General features: G+C 40.1%; 1 pseudogene; it reads right to left on the minus strand.

Annotated features, from left to right (window-relative positions):
• Positions 1 to 2,338: 2,338 nt before the first annotated feature.
• On the minus strand, positions 2,339 to 3,590 carry LOC147461425 (dynamin-related protein 5A-like; annotated as a pseudogene).
• Between the last annotated feature and the right edge of the window lie 2,411 nt (positions 3,591 to 6,001).

Below are 6,001 nucleotides of genomic sequence, written 5' to 3' on the forward strand. Positions count from 1 at the left end.
GTTTTTACAAACTCTTGAAATGTTTACCCCAATGTGTCCTTGAGCTTACCCACTGGTTCACACAACTTTTAAGCATACTCTCTAGTTGGATTGAGTGGTTGGCAGTCTTTTCGTGCTATTTCTAGTTGTAGACCTGATATTTTGCAACTTCACATAACAACTCACAATTGATTCTTTCGAAGAGAGCAATGTTCTGAAATCCACCTCGGAGTCTACTTACCCTACTCCTAGATTCTACTGCAATGGAGTTGTGGAAAGTGTCCACAAACACTAGTTTTCTTGTTTTTTATGGTTTTTTGAGCCTTGATCTTAAGACTTTTCTTGTCTATAAATCATTCTCAAAACCCTACTCAATTCTACAATCCTACAATCCTAAAGGCACTCAGCGAGTACAATTACTTCCAAGCTACCTCTACACAGCAAAAGACGCCAATCTTAAGCTATGCGGTTTAAAAAGAAATTTTTTACTTTAGGAAATCCTAGAGGAAGTTAAAGAATAACTTCACAAGACACTCATGTTTTTTCCTAGTTTAGGTCTCTTCGTTCCCAGGCAACGGCACCAAATGTGGGACGGGTGTCTAACCTCACTCCTATCTTATTGCAGATGTAGCGAGACCACGAATATAATTGTCAATCCATGGGACGAAGCTGACTCGACTAGCGCATAGAGGCTACAAGAGGTTCTCAATCTCTTGGAAAACAACAAACAACTTGCATCTAACTCAAGCTACACTCAAGTGACTGAAATCACCAAAAGCCAATCGCTCATCGGCAAACAAATCACATTCGTTACAACATCAAACGACATCCAAACGTTACGAAACTTCTAGGACGTGTTTATAAGACCTAAGCACACTTGCTTATGGTCTCAATTTCCACTTTAGGTCAAGTGCAAAAATCGTGATTATTAACAGCACTGGATTTTTGACCTAGTCGTTTTCGACCCAAAATGCATCTAAATGCTTAGCAATGATGCCCCAATATCCTACCTATACTTAGTTTTTTATTTTGAAGTGTAAATTTGTACTTATGATGAAATTAGGCCGCAGGTCGACGATGCCAAAAGCTACGAAATACTGTGAAATGCTTACATCAATGCGTAGAGCTCTTACCAGCGGTTGCAACGCAATAGACGCGACTGCAATGTGCTAACCGAGGAGGGAGTAGGAAGCGCAACAAGGAGAGAAGTGAGTGCCGTTAGCTCACACTATGTATTTCATTATCCAAAACTTAATAATAACTTACAAAATTTGGCTTTTATACCTTAGCCAAGGTTTTTGGTGATCGAAACTAATAATCTGGTAGCTCTAACTAAAGACAGGTTGATATAATTTGGAAGCTTGTAGCCCTGGCTCATCGATTACAAAGTTTATCCGAAAAATAGGAGTTACAATATTCCCGATTCATCAAAATAATAATTGTTTTTACGATGAGGGCTTCAAAAAATGGTATCTGGGTTAGCTTGTTGCTTACAGTCTTTCCATCAAAATTGTTTCTCCACCTTCAGAGCATGCAGAATGCTTGCGTATGGCATAGGTAAGGCACACAAAAATCAAAGGAGTGAGAAAGAAGGTGAGTGCATTCCTAGTTGGTAAAGCATTAGAAGGAGGCCCAAGCTGTTTGCCTAATTCCACTCTAGTGCAAACTTTGATTACAACAATGTTCTACAATTTTCATGACTACACTACTAATCTATAAGAATATACTCTTATGATTTATGGGAGGTTGCTACACTGTGCTCACCATTTGCAAAAAATTCACGTTCATCAAGCTTAGTCATGAGTGGCTATTCATTACATCCAAAGATTCTTAGCCTACTAGAATGGTTGAAGCCTTGGTTGAACTAAGGTTTGGTGTAATAAAAGCAAGATTAAGATCGTCTCTTCTAGTTTCTAAAAGCTGAATAGTGTCACTCAACGAATGGAAATGACATTGAACATCTTGAAAGTCTGCTCGCCAAGAAGACAATGAATGGATAATGTCTTAATTTCAATTTTTATCATCCAAGTATCAATGATGAGGCACAAGGACATATTCAAAAAAATCAAATGAGAGAAGGAAGAGAACATTATGTTGCTAAGTCAAAGAGCAAAGCCATCCAAGCCAAAATACAAGCAGATGAACTAATTCAAGAATTGTAGACTTGTTCTCTGATACATAGTGTGTTCACAGGGCACGAGAAAGATTTTTGAATTCTAGGAGGTAGGATTTGAGCGTGTTGCTTCTCTTGAGCAAATCAACATGCTCCTTTTGCAGCTACGCCATAGGACAAACCCGGTGCCACAAACATTTCCATGAACTCCATATCACTTACTGCAAACAAATCTAGTACCATCAATTAACTTTCTCTAAGAGGCTCTCTAGTTGTATCAGACTTCCTTATTGAAGTTTTCAGTACTCCCAAATATTGAAGAACACCAAGGGGGGCAAAATTCTCTGGCTCATGTTAAGTAATGCCTTATTGATCACTTTGAAGGAGCACTCAAAACCATGTATGTGAGAAAAAGGACATTTCAGGGCCTCCAGATAATGACAAACAAGTTCCTTGCAATGTTCTACAAGATCATGAAGTGATGCATGGAAGGCAACATAACCAGTGACAACATTCTTACTAGTATCACATGTTTTACAAGATTGAATTTTCGGCAAAAATTGTCGATATGTACTAGAATTTCATCTATCTAAGCCTAACTTGACAAACTTTGAAGGAACTTGCTTACCAACAAGGAGTATTCTCAAATCTAACCATCGCAAGATTCCTAAGTACGACTTCGTTCTACAGCCAGCTCAAAAAGATTTGGAAGCATGTGAACGAGCCTTTCGTGTGTTGTATCAAGGAAGATCCTAGCCGTGGATGTGCAGATGCTCTGGCTATTCCAAGAGTTGTAGCAAAAGTTCTTCTTTCCTAGTCTGTGTGAGCAAGCAAGATGTTTGCAGCCTGCTTGCAACAATCAAAACAAATAAACAATAAGTCCCCAACTATCTTAAAGGATAGTACCTTTTCCCTAAAGACTAGAGAACATTTAATATAGCATGCAGCACAATAAAACTTTCTCAATAATTGTTCAAAGGAAACCCCACCATAAATCTTAAGGAGTGCATTTGCAGGAAACACATCAACTAATAAATTAAACCATTTTCCCACCCCACTCTCTACTATTCCTTCTTTAGAGGTCCTGCCCCATTCTAAGGGATCTTGGTCAGTAGTCCCATCCATGAGAACACCTTGACGAGCACCTTGAGGATGGAAACTAGACAGAATCAATGCCCCAACACCTACATCTCAAAATCCCTATGAGACCTTTTTTGGCATAAACCTTACACCTGCCTTGCTATAGAGCTTGCATGAACCATGGCTGCACGACACAAATAGCAATATTAGTTGCAGCAACAATTTTGTCATTTCTATATAAAATCTCTTTTGCAACGTGAAAAAAATGCTCCTCCAAAACCACAAGAGTTTTTGGGTCTACATCCTTGTATCTATACTCCCATGTTGTTTGCGGGTCGCCGCGACGGACGTCCATAGCATAGCTCTCAAGCATCAACATAAATTTATCGATACAGGAGAAGCGACTCGGATGAGGCATGGAAACTCACTAGGGTGTCAATCCTAATGAAGTGAACTCGAAGAGATGCAACTACTAACTCTACAAGCAAATCGATCGCACTAAAGCCAAGTAATCTGCCTATGTCCTTCTACACAGCTCTATAGTCATCACGCCCGTTCACCATGCAAATCATATCGGAATCGCACGAAACTTGAAGGGAAGCTACAGGGGACTATCAGGAACATATCCTATCATTGTCACAGCATTCTGGAGAGGTACAACGATCGCGATCGTTCGTCCCACAGTACGCAAAAATAGTAAATGAATGATCCTAAAGGGTCGTTTTTAGGTCCCTAAAGCCTCTCCTAGGGTCAAAACAACATAAAATACGCATATAAACACTCAAAATAGAGATTTAAGGCCTAAACGGATGCGTCTGAAACCTTCACCGAATCTTGAATGCTTACACTTGAATGAAAGAGCAGAGTAAGAGGAACACAATGCAAGAAACAAAACTGAATTTGGATTACCGTAGCCACAGAAGCGATGATTACAAGTTGGAGCAAAGAGGTAGCTCTCTGTACGTAACGCAGTAGTCCCTTATCTTCAAAAAAATGATCTCCCTTTCCCACTAGCCTTAGTGTATTATATACCTAGGGCTTTCTAAAGTGGCCGGCGGCCAACTTCTCATGGACCTTTACATACATCACTGGAAAAATTACATCTTTGACTCAGACTTGAAATAGACGATTGACATTATGCTTTTACAGGGTTTGATGTTTTAAACATCGGAAAAATAATGTGACCACATCAAAACTTTGGCCGGATGGCCCAACGGGTGCCTTGGCTAGGTGGGCACTTGTATGTTGTTATCACCTCCAAACACTCCCCCCTTCCTAGCTCGTGTCGTCCCTTGATACGACCTTGTGCAGTCTTGTCATAGGGTTGTCTTCAGCTTTGTCTTTAAGGTTGGTCTTCATCTTGGGAGCGCGTTGTCGTTGATGACGCTCTCCCCTTCCTTGAGTGCTACATAGCTGTCATGTTGTTGATACATGATTTAAGCTTTGATTATCGAGGCAACGTTTCTTCTTGTTGTGCATTCGCATCTTGGTTGCCAATCTTAGCCGCCATAAACATGGATGTTGAAGTGTTTGATCATGTAGAACTGATCCTCTTTGTGGTGTGGACTTTATGATAAATATTATTTCAAGGTCCACTGCAATTTGAGTTGTCTGCAATAGGTCACCAATGTTGAAGCACTGTGTGAGCTATTTTTTATTGTTGTGGATAGCTCGCTTGCTAAATTTCTCATTGCTTGATGTTGTAGGCCATTCTTTGACTTGCCATTGTTGGATGGAGCTTTGTTGTCACCCTTGAAGATAAAAGATGCTCTTGATAAGCATATGGAGACTTGTTGTTTTTGCTCCAAGTTGTTGTTTATGGATTGGGTAGCCCTTTCCTTATTGTTGATGTAGAAGGAATATATACAAGAAGTTGATGATGAGGTCTAGATTAGGGTCTTAAAACCTGGATGACCAAAGGGAAAAACCCAGTGGGAAAAAAGTGCCTTTGGTATACGCTCTTATTGGAGTTGAGCATTTTGACTCGAAGTACCTGTCATGCAAGGTGAGTGCTTGGGAGAAACAAAGGAAGAGTCCCTAATGTAAGTGCCAATTATGGGACACTCTATATGCTTATGAGAAGTTTTCAAACAAAAGCATGTAGTGTAAAAGATGGAGTTGATGGGTGCTTCAAGGAACAAATGTAGCACATGTGACATCAAAGGACGTCTCAATAGCTTGCACGTTTCCAAGAAGGGTTTTCGATGTAGAAGCTTCTCCACTCATTCCTCACTATGCATAGTGCGTGAGTGTCTTTTGGACTCTCTTCTTCACTTAACCAAACTTAAAATACATAGACTTGGACTCTTATGCTCACCTATACCAGCATGAGCGACACAACATAAATATGCTCAACTCCCTCCACCTTGAGCAGTACCTAGAATAGCTAAGACTCTTAGACCACAAAGAATATTACTTGAAGCTTTGGGACTAATGCCTTGCTCCTTTAGTGGCTCAGCTGCCCGACTCTTGACTTTTATGCCATGTATTTTTAATGGCGACTTTGACTTACTTGTTCATGGCCTGAAACCCAATGCCATAAGTTCTTGAGATTAAGGCCTCTATCATTGCTTTGGTCTTTGAATGCCACCATTTTGTCGAGTAAATTGGCATACTTTGGCTCCTCTTGACTTGCTTGTTGTATGTTGATACTTCTTTGTAAAACAAGTCCTTCAGCTTTGATAGGGCTTGAAGTAGCCTTTGCATTAAATTCCATGAGAAGCAATTGTCGAGATGTGTGGGTTCTCTGTGATTTAGTTTCCACTAGCAATTTTGGAACCCATCTTGTTTTTGGTCCTTGTGTGACCGTCTTTGACATTTTATCTTCTT

This window comes from Adiantum capillus-veneris, chromosome 3 (assembly GCF_014529385.1).
Source record: "Adiantum capillus-veneris isolate H3 chromosome 3, ASM1452938v2, whole genome shotgun sequence".
Taxonomy (NCBI): Eukaryota; Viridiplantae; Streptophyta; class Polypodiopsida; order Polypodiales; family Pteridaceae; genus Adiantum; species Adiantum capillus-veneris.